General features: G+C 36.3%; 2 non-coding genes across 2 annotated transcripts; both read right to left on the bottom strand.

Annotated features, from left to right (window-relative positions):
• Positions 1 to 13,575: 13,575 nt before the first annotated feature.
• On the bottom strand, positions 13,576 to 13,657 carry TRNAS-GCU (transfer RNA serine (anticodon GCU)). Its single transcript has one exon. It is a non-coding gene; the product is annotated as a tRNA-Ser (tRNA).
• Positions 13,658 to 16,931: 3,274 nt separating this feature from the next.
• Positions 16,932 to 17,003, bottom strand: TRNAP-CGG (transfer RNA proline (anticodon CGG)). The gene has a single exon. It is a non-coding gene; the product is annotated as a tRNA-Pro (tRNA).
• Positions 17,004 to 19,888: the final 2,885 nt, after the last annotated feature.

Raw genomic sequence — 19,888 nt, 5'->3', positions numbered from 1 at the left:
AAATTCTTACACCTTCCAATCCATTTGCTTACTCTTTTTTTTAAACAAATATCCCCAATAGTAAACACACATCCCTCTTTGAAGTTACTTCTAGCAAAACATAGAAAGAATGCAAGAATTAAAACTCACCTTTTACAATGAGAAGCTCTCGGTGTCCAACTCTGAAGCCTTACAGCTGCATCCGGAGAGCTCTGGTCTGATGTTGCAGTTTTATTGGGACAGGTGACATCACACTTTACCCTCACTCATTCATTCTCACCTTAAAGTCACATTCTGCCACACCCATCTCAACTGCTTTCTCCTTTGATTGGATTTCCATTTTTAAAAACCAATCAAAATAAAGCAGGAAATTCACCAGTTTATATAGGACTCCAGGATTTGTGGATGGCATTTTTGCAGGTTACATGTATATTTCATCACTCCAAATTTTTCTTGGCAACTATTTTGTACAGGAAGTATACAAACAGAAACAGTATACTTAATAATGAGTAGGAAAGACTTTATGTATGCAACGGTATGGTATTCTTCAGGACGAAAAATACAGAAAATTATTTCCTTTAATTTGGTTCATGAATTTCATTCTGAACATAAAAAACGAAAAGAAAATATTAACATGTATGCATTTAAAATGTTTTAACACAGCAGCCCCCAGCCTTTTTGACACCAGGGACCAATTTCATGGAAGACAATTTTTCCATGGACTGGAGTGGGTGGGGATGGTTTCAGAATGATTCAAGTGCATTACATTTATTGTGTACTTTATTTCTATTATTATTACACTGCAATTTATAATGGAATATATAATTATACAACTCACCATAATGCAGAATCAGTGGGAGCCCTGAGCTTGTTTTCCTGCAACTAGACAGGTCCCATTTGGGGGTGATAGGGACAGTGACTGTAAATACAGATGAAGCTTCTCTAGCTTGCCCGCCACTCCCCTCCTGCTGTGTGGCCAGATTCCTATTAGGCCACAGACCAGTACCAGTCTGTGACCTGGGGTTTGGCGAATGCCGTTTAATACATATCAACAAACAAGGATAGAAAAGTAATGACAAATTAGAAAAATATTTCTATTACATAAAACTGGAAAGGCAAATAATTATTCATAACAAATCTTTTCAAAAAATATCCTAATACCATGTAGCCATAAAAATTTGTGAATTTATGGGTTCATTCACAAAGGAAAAATAAATTACAATTGTGACTCCTGATAAAATAGAGGCTTCTCAAGAGTAGGGACTTAATCCTATCAGATGTTGATCAAAAAGTGTTGAATATTTAAGTCCCTGTGTTCTCTCACTTCTTCAGTCTATGGCTTTCATGCCACCTACTCTGGGACATTTTTTCTGACACCCTGTTTAGATATTCATAGGCTCATTTGGTTCTTAACAACACACAGTAAAATATCAGATAATTCTCTAATTAATTCTTTAGTATTTGTTTCCCAAAAGAATATGTAACTTCCAAAGAGTCATAGACTCTGTTCCTGACTCAGTAACAGCCCCCAGTATCAGGGAAGCAGATGCCTGGGCCTATAAACTATTCTATGTATATCACCACCCTTAGGAAACAAATCAGGGGAGTTGTAGAGGTGAGTTCCCAAAACATTTCCTCTTATCATTATCACATCTGATTGTAGGGGATATACTTATTTTATGGATATAGATTTTCCTGGGTCTGTACCAATGTAATTGAATTCCAAAACCTATTAGTCCTATTAATACCTTCAAATTTTATTCAGCACTTGGTGCCTTATTATGCTATGCATCTGTTTCTGAATATGTGTGCATATTAAATAATAGCAATTAGTGGCATTTCTTTTGCTTTTGAGAGCCTACAAATAATTTTATATCCATTATTTCACTTATTGCTTCAAGAATCTGAAAGGTGTATAATATTTTGGAAGTGAGAAAAATGAGGAATTAGAAGCCTGAAATGAAAAGAGAATGAAGACACAGTGGGTGGTGAGTCAACCATGAGCACTGATGTCTTCAGACTCCTAGCAGAAACACATTGACTCCCTGTGTCTTTCTCCCTCTTTCTTCCTTTTTCTCCCTCTTTGTATATAAGGCAAAGAGAGTTAAGAAGATTTGTGGAGGAATAGCTGGGGAATTAACAAATCTTAGAAAATTCTAAGGAAAAGTCCTATATAAAAAGGAGGTGCTTATTTGGTGAGAGAGCAAAGGTAAAAAGCCTTGATCCATTTGTTTATCTAAAAATATCTATGAACACCCTTCCTAGAAATCTGTAAAAATAACAATTCCTTTTCACAATTCATTCACTTACATAGATTTCCTGAACTGCAACCATAGAAACACTTATTGTATTTCTATATTGAATGCATACACTTAAAACAACTATATGCAAGACCTCAGAGTATAGAGTTAACCATGATGAAGGTAGGGTAGCCAGATAAAATGTAGGATGCCTTGTTAAATTTGAATTTCAAATAAATAACGAATAATTTATAAAACATAAGTATGACCCCAATATTGCATGAGATATACTAAAAAATAATACAAAACAAAACAAAATCCCTGAAGCTCAAATTTAAGTGTGGGCTTTCTATGTTTTTGTTTAGTATATCTGACAATCCTGGTTGGAGGATCTCTATCTTGCCTAACACCAAGAAGGACAAGAAGCTATACACAAGTAAAGGACAGTAAATAATTTCGAATATTCTTAAAGATGATGAAGCAAGGCAATGTTGGATCTTTATGTAAGCACTCTTGAAAGGCTTCTTAGACCTGAGACCTGAAGGAAGAGCAGGAATGGGTCTCATCATAGCTGAGGAAGGGGACACTTTAGAATTGTGGTTAAGGTAAAAAAAAAAAAAACAAAAAACACTAGATTCAAACCAGATAGGTAAAAATTCTACCCACACCCCAATTAGTCATCTGGTGACCTTGAGAACATTATTTATATTTTTGTGCCTTGGATTTATTCACTTTTAAGTGGGGATTATAATTGTCCTTGTCTTGTATTTTTTATGAGAATATTATGTGAATTTGATTAGAAAGTGTTTATCACACCGTCTGGCACATTTTGGGCCTCCATGCCTTACTGTAAAGTGTGGGTATGTGATTGTGTCTGTTTCATTGCATGTCTGTTTCTCACATATATGTCTCTGGGTGTTGATCTGTTTGTGTCATACTAAGCGTCTGTTTGTGTTTTTCAAATACCCTGTTAGTGACTACTGTATATTATTCAAGTTGTGCCTGATAGTGTAAGGTTGTGCCTGTGTTACGATCTCTGGGTTTGACCGTCTGTATCGCCTACCAGAATGGAGTTCCTTAAGCAGACCTGGGCCACTCTTGGTCACTGCATGGTGCCCAGGATCTCCCAGCACAGAGCTATGAATAGAGAAGACTTAATGATTGTGCAATAAATAAATAAACTAATGAGTGAGTTGCTATTGTGTGTCTCTCTCTTATTGTGACACTGTTTCTGTTATTTTATCAGAGAAAATCTCTGTGGAGGCTCTGGATTAGGTGAATGTCTGATATATGTCTGGGCATCACTGTTTAGCAGTATCTTTGTTCTGTCTTTATCTGAATATGTGGCTTTTCAGTATCAGTGTGTTTGGAAGTCGTTTACCCTGGCTCTATGTTTGACTTCCTATGAACCCCAAGAACCCTGCAAAGGTCACTGCTTCCTGATGTCCTGGGTTTCAATATTCAAGGACTATTACGAGAACCAAGTTCTGTTCCCTGAACTTGAGTAGACCCCAGACCCAGACTCATGTACATTTATACCCAGACCCAATATATGAAAATTCTATTCTGGATTCTAGAATAAATTTTCTCATTAATATTTCTTAAGAAGTCCATTATGAACCCATCTTGATGTCATACACATAGTACAGAGTGGACAAATAGGTTTTATGGAAAACAATATTATGAAAGACAGATACTGAACAAATAATTGGGAACATTTAACTATAATTTTTTTATGTACTATAAACTATTCAAGGCTCTGAAAACTTAAAAGGATATGCTTTAGTCTTGGAGACTAGGAAAGGCCTTGCACAATAGTTTGCTTTAGAGCTCTGTAGTGAAGAATGAGTAGAAAAGAAAGAGAGCACTACAGGGTGTAAATATACAATTAACTTTGGCATATGTTGCAGTCAGTTTTGGCTGCTATAACAAAGTGCCATAGATTGGGTGGTTTATGAAATCAGGAATTTATTTCTTTCACTTCTGCAGACTGGAAGTCTGAGATCAGGGTGCCAGCATGGCCGGGTTCTGGTGAGGGTCCTCTTCCAGGTTGCATACTGCTGTCTCCGCGTTATATTTTCACACGGCAGAAAGAGGGCAAGAGAGCTCTCTGGGGTCCATTTTATAAGGGCTAATCTCATTCATGAGGGCTCCACCCTCATGACCTAATTACTTCCCAAAGGCCTCACTTCCTTATACCATCATATTGAGGGGTTAGGATTTCAGTATATAAATTTAGGGGAAACACAAACATTCAATCTAAAACAGCATATTTTCTGTTTAAAAAAATTCCTTGAGGAGTTCTCATGCTATCAGGAGATACCACATTGTGAACAAATTATTATTCAGTGATACAATATGCTAGGAAAAGAAATCTACATGTTTCTGCATATGTTTGATGGAAACATATCAATTGTACCCAAGTGAGTGGGGTAGTTTGAGAAATATCACCCAAAAGAAGGTACACTTGGGCAGATGTTTTATTAGTTGAGTACATGAGAATACATCACGTATCAGAGCTGGGAGAAGAAAATAATCACTTTTCTTTATAGTCTATCTAGAAGGGGTAGATATAGACATAGTCTTTGAAAAAATATAACTTAGTCAAAGCAAGAGGAGCACAGTAGATTACATAAACATTCTAGGAAATGCATTGGAGATTGTAATTCACATGACACAGGTGAAAGAGACTGAATCTTCACCTCAAGGAGCAGTAAGGTAAATAAAAAGCATGAAGGGTCTTCACTGTCAGCAAAAGAGTTGGGTATTAATCTAAGATACAGAGTAAAGTGTGGCCACTTGCTATATCTTCTATATATATGTATGTATGTGTGTATATATAAAAATATATATTAATGTCTATCACAATATATCAAGGTTTCTTAACCTTGGTGCTATTGACATTTCGGAATGGACAACTATTTGTTGGGGGGGACTGTCTTGCATTGTAGGATGTTTGGCAGCATCCCTGAGTTTTAAACACTAGATGCCAGTAGCATCTCCTCTCCAGCTGTGACAACCAAAATGTCTCCAGACATTTCCCAGACAATGTCTCCAGACAATGTCCCTTGATGGGACAAATCACCCTTCATTGACAACCACTGCTATAGATTCTTTTTTCATGAAAGAGTCATGTTGGTTAAGCAGGAGAAGCCTCAGCCATAACTTAGAAGAACAGACAGAAGGGCCAGAGGCTAGAAACTCCTTAGGCTTTTGTTCTGCTAAAGATATAAGGAGTTTGGAGTGACTTTGGGGGAATAAGTATCACTATAAAACACGATGCTATGTGTTTATATTGTAGCAGTAATGAGAGTCTGCTGATTAAAGCATAAGGCTCATGTCATATGATACTTTCAATATTCAATATTCATAAAGACTTTCTAATGAATTTTATTTCTGCCATAAAGTATATAAATCACAGAAAATTTTGCCTAAAGCGACTGGATTGTTGTGTCTTTAAGGTGGAGAGATTGCTCTATAATGTTATCAACACATTCACTCAGAAGAAAGCTTGGATGTGTAGAGCAAAGGGGGTTCCCTCATTGTGTAGCAATAATCTTCCCTCCCTAGCACCCATTCATTCCATAATGCTGGAAATTAGCTAATGATTTATTCCTGTCCAAAATGTTCACAGATACATAAAAGAATGATTTCAGTAGAATATTTTCTTTCTGTGATACAAATACAGTTTTAGCTTACCCCACACAACTGTTTATGTCTCTAAAATTATGTGGAATAGTTTTGTGGTGAAGTGTTTGGGTTATGTTCCTCCTCACATTGTTAGTATGGGAAAGTGTCCAGTTCAGACTGAGCTTTCCCCCTGGTCCATTGTCTTGTCCACATATGCATATCCTGCATCACCTGATGTGAGGTTAACTTTTCCTAATACAGCATTTCTGATAACAGATCTCCTTCTCTTCGTATCAACATCTATGTGATGAATGAATATCAGGCTTTCTATAATTGATATAAAAACTGAATTGGATTTTAATGTACTAATAAACAATTTTTCAAAAATAATACCATATCTAATAACACTAAAAGCAACAAATATCTAAAATATATCTAGTAAAATGTGAGCCAAATTTCTATGTAGAAAAATAATATTAAAATATTGAGATAAATTAGAAAAGACCTAAATAATTAAAAGGTATAATATGCATTTTAAACTCAATATTTTAAACATATCTATTATATTCAAAGTGATCTATGGATTCAGGCACTGTTAGCCAAAATCATAGCAGCTTTCCTTTTTGCAGAAATTTACAAAATGGATTCTACAATGTATGCGGAAATACAAAAGGCAATACAGAACAAGCAAATGTTGAAGGGGAATAAGAGGTCAAGTTTCATATTATAAAGTTTGTGTTATAAAGTATAATAAATAAGAGTGTGGGGTATTATAAAGTTGGATAAATAAACAAATGGAAGAGACTAGAGAATGGAAAAGCACCACACATATGTATATGGTAAAGATGATTCTGCAGAGCAAAGAGGGAAGAGATGGTCTTTTCAACAAATGGCACTTGGTCATTTGAATATCAAAATGAATATATTTATCTCTAGGTAGATGATAGCTAGCTAGCTAGATACATAGACACATAGATATTCCAATTAATTTCCCCCCACTATAAATAAATACCAGTTCTGGGTGCACTGTAGCTCTAAATGGAAAATATAGAACAATATACCCTCTAAAATGTTATTAAAGGGAAATATCTTTATGACTTCTAGGGAGTAGAAGATTTTTAAAATAAAACTCACAAAATGCTAACACATATATAGATATATAATACATATTACACAAACATATATAAAATTTGGATTCATTAAAACAAAAATTTTTTGTTCCTCAAGTTATCATTAAGAGGTTATGAGGTTCAAATGGCAAGTTACAAAGTAGGGGGATGTGTTTATAACACACATAATCAGCAAACAGCTTGTAGACAAAATATAGAAAGGACTACTACACATCAATAAGAATAGAAGAGAGAAACAAAAAATGGTCAAGTGATTTAAAGACACATTTCACAAACAAAATAAGTGTAATAATGATATGAAAAGGTACTTAACTGCATTAGTAATAAAGTATTTACTGAATAAATAAGCAATCTAGACCCATTAACACCCAGGAATATAGTAAAATTATAAAGCCTGACCATATCAAATTTTGGAGAAAATCTGAAACAACAGGAACTTTATATATGCTACAGGTGTGCTGATACTATACCTATGAAAAATTTGTTGGATTATCTAATAAAATTATCTAATAAATCATGCATACCCAGGATCAACATTTCACTTCTGCACATATACATACAGTGTAAATGTGCATGAAAAGATGTATAAAAATCTCTAAAAATGTATTTTGTAATAGCCAAAACTTAAAAAAAACGCCAAGAGTAGAATGGATGAATAAATTATGGGTTTCCAAACCATGGAACAGTATAGCACAATGGAAATGAACTATAATTACAAGGATCTATCTTATCAGCATAATATTGTACAAAGCCACACACATGACTTAGTTACTGTTAAAAAACACTTCTGTAAAATTTAATTATAGAAAAAACCAATATGGTGCTAGAAGTCAGAGTAAATGTTGCATCTGTGGAGAAGTGAAGTATTAATTATATGACTATAACACAGCAGCTCTTGGGGTGCAAGCAGTGGTCTAATGTTTGGCATTGGTTAAATGGGTATAATGATATAATTCATTGAGCTGTATACTTACAATTTATTCAAATTCTTGCATGTATATTATATCACAAAAAGAACAATAACTGTCATATACTGCGTATACAAAATGTTTAAAATTTATAGGTGTATAAAGCTACTTAAAAAAAAGACTCTTTAAAGATTTCTTTTGCTAGGACACCAAATCATCCTTTTGGGTTTTTTTCTTTCTTTCTATTTTTAGTAGAGATAGGTCTGGCTCTTGTTCAAGCTGGTCTTGAATTACTGAGCTTAAGCAATCCTCCTGCCTCAGCCTCCTGGAGTGCTAGGATTACAGGCGTGAGCCACCACACCTGGCCCAGGACACCAAATTATTCTGAAAATCAGCAAATAAATAGTAAGAGTCAAGCATTCATCTTGCCTTTTCTATATAAAATGCATTTCAGAGTAACATGATTTTTTAACATTATCATATGATTCCATTTATATGACATTTCAGAAAAGGCAAAACTATGGAATCAATGAGTAGTTGCCATGAGCCAGAGTAAGGGGATAGGTTGTCTACAAAGGGGAATCATAAAGTAACATTCTTCTTCTTCTTCTTCTTTTTTTGAGACAGAGTCTTACTCTGTTGCCTGGGCAATAGTGCCCGTGCCATCAGCCTAGCTCACAGCAACCTCAGACCCCTGGGCTCAAGCAATCCTCCTGCCTCAGCCTCCTGAGTAGCTGGGACTACAGGCATGTGCCACCATGCTAGGATAATATATATATATATATATTTGGCCAATTAATTTCTTTCTATTTTTAGTAGAGATGGGGTGTCATTCTTGCTCAGGCTGGTTTTGAACTCCTGACCTTGAGTGATTCTCCCGCCTAGGCCTCCCAGAGTGCTAGGATTACAGGTGTGAGCCACTGTGCCCGGCCAAAAATTATTCTTCTTAGAAGGATTCCAAGTGCTATATGCAGAAGGAATTAGAAATTCACAATGTTGCAATATTTGATGAAATAAAGGATCTAGGAGACAATAATGTAATTACTTGTGTATGCTAAAAGTATTATGTGACAAAAGTTGTCCCAGAACATTACAATGAATAGATTAGACTATAAATGGGTGAACTCTTAGATCAAATTTAATGTTAATAAAAGTGGGACATTCATACTTTATATGGCTCCTTATGGATGGACTTGGAGGCACAGAGCCTCAGAGAGAGAGAGAGAGAGAGAGAGAGAGATTGAAAGAGAGAGAGAGATAAACCTGTGTCTAAATCTCATCAAGCTATTTGATTTAATTACTAGTTTTCAGAAAGCGATGGCATTGATAAACATGGTCAATGACATCATAAGGTTTCTGACACCTTGACTGAGCAATCAGCCAAATCCAAAATGCAGAAAATCCTACAGGATCAATTACCCAGTTATATCAATAAATAAATAGCATGAAGGAAAAATTAGGGAGGATGTCTTTCTTTTAAATAAAGCAGTTCTAAGAGATATATAAATCAATTATAATATATGAATCTTATTGGTACATTAGTTTGAACAAACTATCCTATAAAAAGCATTGTTAAAGGCTTTATTGTTTTAGAGTAGTTTTAGGTTCACAGTAAAATTAAGAGAGAAATACAGAGATTTTCCATACACCCATTGCCTCCACCCATATGCAGCCTCCCCCATTATCAACATCCCCCAGCAAAGTGGTATATTTGTTAAAACTGTTGAACCTGCATTATCATATCATAATCATCTAAAGTTCATAGTTAACACTAAAGTTTATTCTTGGTATTGTATCTTCTATGGGCTTGGACAAATGTATAATGACATATATCCACCATTGTAATATCATACAAAATATTTTCACTTCTCCCATATCCTCTGTGGTCTACCTGCTCGACCCTCCCTGCACCCCCAACATCTGGCAACCACTGATGTTTTTACTCTATAGGTTTGTCTCCATAAGTTTGCCTTTTCCGGAACGTTACATAGTTGGAATCTTACAGTCTATAACATTTTTTTCAGATTGGATTTTATTCACTTAGTAATATGCACTTAAGTTTCCTTCATGTCTTTACATGGCTTGATAGCTCATTTCTTTTTTTTTTTTTTTTAGCACTAAATAATATTTAATTCTTTGTACATACCACACTGTATTTATTCATTCACCTACGAAGGACGTTTTGGTTGCTTCTAAGTTCGGGCATTTATGAATAAAGCTGCTACATCCATGTGCAGGTTTTTGTGTAGATATAAGTTTTTAACTCCTTTAGGTAAATAAAAAGGAGTGCAGCTGCGGGATCATATAGTAAGAAACTGCCACATTGTCTTCCTAAGTGGCTGTAACACTTTGCATTCTTTCCAGCAATAAAGGAGGGTTTCTGTTGATCCACATCCTCATCAGCATTTGGTGGTGTTGATGTAAAAAGCATTTTTAAACAATTGGTGAAATTTGAACTAGTCTGAGTTTCAGATAATATTGAAAAATTATCACTACCCATGTTAGATGTAATTATCATAATGTCCTTATTTGTTAGAGACACAGGACAATTATTTTAAAGAATAATATGATGTTAGGGTTTTTTTTTTTTTTTTTTGGAGACAGAGTCTCGCTTTGTTGTCCAGGCTAGAGTGAGTGCCGTGGCGTCAGCCTAGCTCACAGCAACCTCAAACTCCTGGGCTCCAGTGATCCTTCTGCCTCAGCCTCCCGAGTAGCTGGGACTACAGGCATGCGCCACCATGCCCGGCTAATTTTATATATATATATCAGTTGGCCAATTAATTTCTTTCTATTTATAGTAGAGACGGGGTCTCGCTCCTGCTCAGGCTGGTTTCGAACTCCTGACCTTGAGTAATCCGCCCGCCTCGGCCTCCCAGAGAGCTAGGACTACAGGCGTGAGCCACCGCGTCCGGCCTAGGGTTTTTTATTGATAAAATATCGGTGATTATTTGAAGTTGGGCGACAAGAATGAAATTCATGGATGCTTTATACTGTCATTTTCACTTTTTTGTATGTTGGACATTTCCATCATAGAAAATTAAACAAACACAATAGTAAAACACCACACAACTACCAAATAGCTAACGTTACAAAGAATGACAATGCAAATGTGGAGGTGAGGATGTGGGCCAACAGGAAAGCCTTTCACTGCTGGTGGGATATAAACCAGTGTTAACACTTTAGAAAAAAGTAGCATCATCTTTTTACTAAAATTAAACAGATTCATTATTTATGACTAAGACATTTATGCCAGTATGCATCAGAAGAAATGTACATGAATAGCTCTAGTAGTAAAGTGCAACAAATATCCATCAACATAAAAAGTGTGGTAGGCAGCTTTCTAAGATGGTCATGTCCTGACTCCCAGGTTTTGTTAGTCATGCCCCTGTGTAATTTCATCCCCCTGAATGTCCGCTGGACCTACTTAATAACCTTCAATGAATAGAATACAGCAAAAGTGATGGAATGTCACTTCCAAAATTAGGTTATAAAAGTTTGTGCCTTTTGTCTTGTTCATATGCTCTCTGGCTCTTCTAGCTTGCTTGCTCTGATGAAACAAGCGGCTATGTTGTGAGTTGTCTTGTGGAGAGTTCAAATGGCAAGAAACTGAAAGTGGTCTCCAGACAACAGTTGATGAGTAATTAGATCCTCAGTCTAACTTTCTATCAACAACCACGTCAGTGATCATGAAAGCTAATCCTTTTCCACTGTGCTTTTGTCATGACTGAAGCTCCTGGCAACACCTTAGTTGCAGCTTTGTAAGGGACCCTGAGCCAGAGAACCCAGTTAAGCCAGTCCCAGAATCCTGACACACAGAAATTGGAAGACATTGTTTTAAACAACTTAGTTTTAGGGTAATTTGTTACACAGCAATGAATAATGAATACAAAGGATAAATAAGCTGTAGTATGTTTATATTACGGCATACTATACAGAAGTGGAAATAGATAAACTACTTCTACAGCAAAAAGAATAAAAATTATAGAATATTAAGAAAAAAGTAAGATAAATATTGTATATATGATTCTATTTATATAAAGTTTAAACATAGGTAAACAATAGTGGTTCAGAATGAAACAACTGGTGGTAAAATAATTTTTAAAATGCAAGGAAGTAATAAAAGTCAGGTTGGTAGTTACCTTTGAATAGAAGAAAGGACAGTGGTTTGCAGGGGACATTTATGATATACTTGCCATGTTCTACTTCTTGACTTTTGTCACAATTATGCAGATGCTTGCTTTATAATTACTTAAGTTGGCATATATGTTTTAAGTAGTTTTCTATATGGGTGATAATTTTTACAAAAAAAGTTTAAAAATTAAAAAAACACTTTTGTAAAACAAAAATTTCAAAAATGTGATAAAATGGAAGTTCTGAGGTAGATATGTGACTATGTTTATACTAATATAAGTTTCAGGCATTTAAAAAATTTCTATGATTAAATTGTTTTAAAAACTTACTTGAAAATTAACAGAAAAAAAGATACTGGTGGCAAATAATTCTAAGGACTGATAGATTCACAGCAAATAAAATCATAATGAAATAACAGAATTTGGGGAAATTCTGGCCATTCTACTTACCGGATATATCCAAAATATATATGAATGCACAATGTTTTATTTTCTATACACTATATAAAGAATTGTAATTTCAGTGTGTCAAGTGTCTGTGGGGAAAGTGGGTCCCTCCTGAGCTGGTGATTGCATTGTAAAGAGAAAGGAACATTAGTTGAAATAGAATTGACTAATTACTAACAACAGCCATTTTGACCTATTTCTGCAACAAACAATCCTTTGAATCATTCATTCTCCTAATAGAAAATAAATTTCAATAACAGAAGAATTGCTTAAGTAGATTATGGTATGTGAACTCCTTTGACTATAATGCAGCTATTAAAATGATCATGAGGAAGACAGAGTTTAAAAATGTGTATGAGGAACTTAATCAGAAGGTGAATTTTTATTTCTGCGTGGTTGTTATGAGGGCAAGTAAAGGATGCATGAAGATAGCCAAGCACTAGAAAAGAGTGAGCATTACAAAATTTAATTTGTGTGATTGTCACTTGAAAATAACTTGGAATTTCTTAAACACACACACACACACACACACACACACACATACACACACACACACACACACACACAACTCTGTGGTTGTCTTTTCAGTGCTACACGTTTCTTCAATTTCGGCCCCTCCATGTGTTCTTGAGAATCTAAGTAATTGAATTTCTGCCTTGGTGTGTTTGTCCTGCTGTGTTTTTTGTTATCTTATGTTTTTGATGAATTTATTTTACTGCTCACAGTAGTAACGGTTTCTAACAGAAGGGACTGGAACAACCAGATCCCAGTTTCTTCCCCCTTTTGGTCAGCTTCATCTCTTTCCTTTTCTCCCCCCATTCCCCCTCCTCAGACTGTAAGGCTTCTTTCAGTCCTCAGGTAGGAAGCCTACCAGAAGGAATTTCATCAGATTGGTCACGCGAATACTGACAATCAGTACCCAATCAACCACAAAAGTGAAAAACCCAAGAATACCGTTGTAATACTTACAGGAAACACTGCAGAATTAGGAGAACAGTTTTCTCCTCCCCAAATGGAGATATCTGAATTCTAAGATAATTGAAAGGAAACAGACGAACACAGGGGGTTAGAATTAGGTGCAATTCTCTTCACACTAAAAGTTCTAGCACCCCGACGAAGGTGGGATTCGAACCCACGCGTGCAGAGCACAATGGATTAGCAGTCCATCGCCTTAACCACTCGGCCACCTCGTCACGGCACACATCTGTTTCTGGGTATTTTATTTCAGAGTTCATACTGGGGACCCCAAGGGCAACCATCTGAAGACATTTAGAATATGCGTTGGAGACGTCTGGTAGACACGGAAATGGGTCGTTTCCACACGAATGAACAAGAAACTGGAATGGAAAAACTGCGAGGGGGAAAAAACGAGCTTAGCTTTCGCCGTAAGCATACAAATGTTTGAGATGTGATAGAGATCATTGCCTGGGCGGGCTCTTCCTTTCTCTGGCTCCCTGGTCTGGCGGCAGGAGGGGCAGCAGCGGGCGGTGGCGAGGCCGGCCCGACAACTGACAAACAGGAGTTTGCCTTCACCCTCTGGCAGTGGGGGGAACCTGGCCAGCTCTTCTGTCCTCTCGCCGCGTCTGGAGAGCACACCCTGAAGCCTACACGAGACGCGTTCCCAGAATCGGTCCCACTGGAGTCGGCCTCAGGGGAGCTGGTGAATGCAGATTCCTGATTCGTGGTTAATAAAACAGTCTGGAAAACTAGACGATGGATCTGAGGAAGGTAATGCTCAATTTCTACTCAGTATTATTGATGCTCCTTCAATACTATAGGGTGCATTTGTACAGAGAATTCTTAATTTGTAGTGCTCTTATCCTGGGTCATCAGCATCCAACGAGGAACCCTGAATTTTGATTTCTGCCCAATTACTTGTGGGTTTCTTAGGGTGGTTTTCTAGAGATGAGGTTGCCTAAATTTCATTTGATTTTCCAAAGGATGCGGTGATAAAAATGTTTAAAAACAAACATCCCTAGCGAGAAAATGATGGGGGGAGGTATTTTTTTGTTGTTATTTTGGTTTTGGTTGAATGAACATGAGTAGGGATTAATTCTGACTAATCAGAGTAAATCATAAATACCTGGGGAAAGAAGGTAATATTCAAAGTGAGTCTTGAAGAGCGAGTTTTCTACAAGTGGCCGATAGAGGGTGTCCCAGGCCCAGGAAAGAGGCTGAGCAAAGTTGAAAAGACTGCAGTGTCTAGAAGGATGATGAGGAATCACTGTGGCTGGAGACTTGGGTCCTGAGGCATGTTAGTGGCCGTCAAGGAACATCCTTAAACCTGAAAATGGAAGGTGTTCACAAAGATTTCTCTTTTGAAGCCCAAGCAAATCATTCCCAGGTTGAACAACAGGGAACATGGGGGAAATCCTGTAGGAATGGACCCCTGCTGTATTTTCACACTCCCAGTGTCAGGACACTTTGCCTTAGGTTGCACTGACATCTTGAGTGAAAACCACCCTTTGCTTGTTTCTGTGTAGCCTTATATTGTAGCCTTATATTGTGTTCGCAGCATTGACCTGCCTGATTCTTCAACCTCAACACAACCCACTCTCCTCCACTTTGTTTTCCATGCTCAGTCCCATTCGGATTCTTTTTTTTAATCAAGAAGGAACTAGTTTCTCTCTCTTCTAACAGGTTATTTTTCCCTCATGGACTGCTCCTGCACTTTCTCACTTTAGCCCAGTTGAATTATTTATCCATAATACAGTTTACAGCTTATTTTTAATTAAAAATTTTTGATCAAAGTTAACCATATGTATTTTAATGACTCAATGACTTAAAAATTGTGTGTATGCACAACAGTTGTCCTCTTCCTCCTATCTTATTACTCCTTAGCAGAGGCAAACATTTTCAGTCAGTTGGCTTTTTGTTTGTACTATTTTTGTTTTTACTAGCTTATCTCCAAATTATCATGCTATGGTACAGATGACTAGATGTCCTTTATTATTTTTCTCTTCCAAGAAGTGGAAATTTATCTGAGTTCACAGTCACCCATGAAAAGATTGCAATGCACAACTTCCTTGACAGTAAGTGTTGTCACGTGACCATTTTCTAAATGAAGGCAGAAGAGAGGAAGCATATGTAAAACTTCCAGGTTACACCCATAGGAGAAAGAAATGCCCTCTACTTTTCTCTTCTCATTGTATCTGCTTTTGAGGATCAAGAAGACATGAAATAGAGATTGGAGCCAGCAACATTGTATGAAGGAGGCAGCCATGACATAGAAAACTAGAAACAACGCCATTCATCTAAAGCCTCACCCCAGCATTGTTTACAGCCTCAGATTGTCACATGAGGAATCAGTAAATTGGTCATACAAAGGAAAAGTATAAAGATACACACTCTTTCAGAATACCAATATGAGCAGGACAAGTTGAGCCTCTATAGCGCCCATGAAGCAAGAAAGAAATTGTGGGTGGTGGATAGGGTGTTGATTTTCAGTTTGGGCCACAAAAGCAAACAACACGGTTATTCTGAGGAAATATTTTAATTTAGCTAGTGCAAGCAAAATAACTGATTTTTCTTTCTCTCCATTCTTTTTCCTCTTTCAAGTTTCAGTGTTAATTCTCCTGGGCTTTTTCAACAATTCTGAATTGATAGCATTTCCTGGGGCAGAGGAGAAAGTACCCGCAAGTTTCCAGAGCCTGAGGTGTGAAAGCCCTTGAGCTTTCAATGTTAATGATCTTGATAATCTCTCTCTCCGGTTAGAGGAAACTTGACCAGCAATATTGCCAGTAGTCTGTAAGTCAGCTCTCGTGCTATATACTTCCATGGGAATCCCATACTTAGAACGCATGATAATTGTTAATGTTTAGGTACTTGTAATATTAAGTTCCATAGAAATAAAACCATTTTTTTTTCTCTCATCCATCACTGTCTCTCTAGCATTCAGCACTGAGGTAGACAGGCAGTATTCATTGACTGCTCATTCGTTGAATGAATAAAGGAATGCTGTCCAACCAGGTAAGGCAGATCTATGGCGAAGCACAGGGACAGACAGAGGCAGGAATTTCACATCCGAACAGTCGACCACAACGGGAGCGAAGGCAACAGCAGCTCTCGGGGTGACTTTTACTTTCCAGTGTGGTGGGGGTAGTAAACGCTGAGTCAGAGAAGTGATCACCGAAGCTGGAGTTAAAAGTAAAAATCAAAACTCTCCTCCGTATGAGAGGAGGGAACATAACCGTATGACTGCAACTGATGTTTCCGCAGCTGCACGCAGCCAAACACACACAGGCACGCACATGCTGCCGGAGGCTTTCCTTGGCATTTGAGACAAGATCGACAGAACTGGAAAAGCGCTACTGCAGCCACTTCAACCTTCCTGTGTCTGCCCCCAATCAAAGTATGGAATTAAGCGCCTGGTTGCTTCGAAGTGACGAAAGCACATCTTTCAGGGCACGAATAGTTTGGAAAATGCTTTTCATTAATTCTTCAAACCTTATTGGGTGAAAATAAGCCGGGCTCGTCCGGGATTTGAACCCGGGACCTCTCGCACCCGAAGCGAGAATCATACCCCTAGACCAACGAGCCACCTGGTCAAGTGTATTCCATATTGAGTATAAGAATTATGTTCAAATTATCATTTTTCTCTTTTGTTCTTCAAAAAATTTGTTAAATAATAAACATGGCATGAATCATTTACGTAAATGAAAGGTTTGAAAAGGTTGTTTCTGTGACTGGTCTGTTCATAACTTAAATTACTGTGCTATCACTCAGTTGTAAGACCAGTAACTTAGAGAAAAAATTCTTCTTTGTTCTACTCTGATAAACTAAATAATTTAACTCATTTTCATTTCACTTTTAATTAAATTCTGTTAGAAAAATTAGAATTCTGGAGTTTTTCGTATGTTTTATCCTTTTTAAAAGTTGGATATTACTATTACTGAGAGATTCCTAGACCATTTGCTCTAACAAGGAATATTTTTGGCTATCAGAAGTTCTTCAGAATGAATATTCCTAATCTCAGCAAAATTCTACTGATAAAAGTTAGATTTCTTAAAGTTAATTTTTCAGAGATACCAAGACAAAAAGATATTTGGTTAGTTTACCAACATAAAAACTTAAGAAAGTCATGAAAACTTCTGGGTAAACTCAAAGAAAGTTTTCACAACTAGTCATTAACTGACAAATCTAAACCACATTTTACATCCATACTAAAATGTATGAATTGGACTAATACCTATTTCTATTTTCAATTTCATTTTGCTGTATTAGATATGATACTTTGAAAATTAAAAAGTACTTCTCTTTTAGTTCATTCTTGCAATTATTCAATAATTATTTATAGAACACCTGTTTATTTATTTTACCAAAATTGGAATTCTTTTGCAAAGATAAGTAGAAATAATGATTTTCTTGAGTATGTGAGAAGATAAATCAATTTTTGTGAAAGGGGAATAGACTTAAACTAGCACTTAATTTGAGTTTTGATGTGGATTTACTAGGTGGATCCAAATAAGTATGAGGTTACTAGGCATTTCTATTTTTATCTCAGGCCCACTTTGCTAATGTATGAATAGGGAGATTCTTGTTGCAACCCAGGTGCTTTCTTTGTACTTTGGAAGCTTAAAAAATCTTGACTGATTCCTCTGAAACATACACCTAGGAATAATAATTCCTAATAACCTTCAAACTCAATTGTGCCTATGGTTTGGACTGGGCATTCCATTTCCATGAAAACATGTTCTTCTCAAGAAATATTAATAGCATCTTATGTTCATGTATAAATGAGGCCTGGACATAGAACTATACTGAGATGTTAAATCAACGGTTAAATATATAGTATGGAAAATAATTATTCAATCTGAACTCAAAGATTTCTCAAAGAATTGGTCCTTTGATGTACCACCTAGAGCACATTCCTTTTTCTTGACGGACACTCCCAACTGCAAACTCTCATTCTTTCTTTATTTTCATAGTGTAATATACTTTTGTTACTGAAAGTTAAAAGTTCAGCACTTGTGCCTGAGGCCACATCAGAAGAACAAGGACAAGTGGTTTGAGAAGGAAAGGGAGGTTTATTAATATGCTGGCAAATAAGGAGGATGGAGACTATCATCTTAAAGTGCCATCATCCTAACTATAAGCAGAAATATAGAGCTTTTAAAGGAAGGGTTTGCTGTTTAACTATAGTTGATGGTTCTGATCCATCCCATCTCCCACAAGACAATCTCAAGAGAATCTCATGACCTCCCAGACAATTCTGTTGGGCCACTTTTTGTGGTACAAAGAACAAAGGACACTCTGTTGCCCCTCTGATTGCTGTCCTTGGCAGTGATGTAGGTTTTAATTCCCAAAGTGGGAGAACATTTAAAGAGACAGAGGATGACACATTTTACTCTTTTTCAGGCCATTACCTCTCTTACACTTTTCCCTTTTCAATCCAACTTTTCTGAGAATAATAAAGAATTCATTTACTTTTATACCAGTGGGAACTCAGACTCCAAGCAAAGGTCATTATTTATTTAAAGATCACTGAATAGCAGCATCATTACACACAGCAGGGGCCCCATGTATAAGTTATATTCCAGTCATTTTGCTGAGCTATCTACTGCCCTTGTCTACGCCATGTAGATCATGTATAATAACATGCTTGGTTATGTTGGCAATTATTAATATGAATACATTAATAATTAAAATCAAGTTTCTTATAAAACAAAAAATGTAGCTTAAGGATATAATAGTTACAGAAGACAACTTAGAATAATGTATATAAAATTTCCCAACAAATGACAATGAGATGCATTCACCAAATTTCTATTGAATATTTTATTCCCTGTCAGATCTTGTGTTAGGCGCTGGATTATCAAATACAAATAAGAGTTTCTGTTCTTGAAGAGACTCACTCCACATATCTCTCATCAAAAAGACAACTTCCTAATATGAGTTTAAGTATTCTTTTTAGACTATTAAGATGGCAAGAATTGGGTTAATTGCCATAAAAATTCCTTGGGGATACCTAATGAATACTCTCTTGTAATGGTAGCTCATTTCAATCTTTATATTTGTCACTGAATACCATTTCTTTGGAAATATTACTGAATCATTAGGCATATCATTTATGGATAAGAAAAAGCAGAAATAATGTCACAAAATAAATAAGGCTTACAGGGTATTTTTTTTTTCTCTACAGTTTTAGAGTCAAACAGATAAGCCATTGTTTTCTTGGTTCTTTAATCAATATAATTATACTTACATGGCAACTAATATACATTTGGGGCTTTGTGATGATTTTTTAATATTAGGCTCAAGTTACCAAATTTATCATCCTCCTTTACATGAATTACATGATCACCACTCCTAAGTGAGTTCCATTTGTAGACTAATCTGTGACTCAATTAACAAGATAAAGGTTACATTAGGACATTCAGTCTTTTAGTCTTCTTTGCCTGTGTATGTTCTCCCAGACCAAAAAA

This window comes from Microcebus murinus, chromosome 15 (assembly GCF_040939455.1).
Source record: "Microcebus murinus isolate Inina chromosome 15, M.murinus_Inina_mat1.0, whole genome shotgun sequence".
Lineage (NCBI taxonomy): Eukaryota > Metazoa > Chordata > Mammalia > Primates > Cheirogaleidae > Microcebus > Microcebus murinus.
This window is presented reverse-complemented; position numbering and strand designations above follow the sequence as displayed.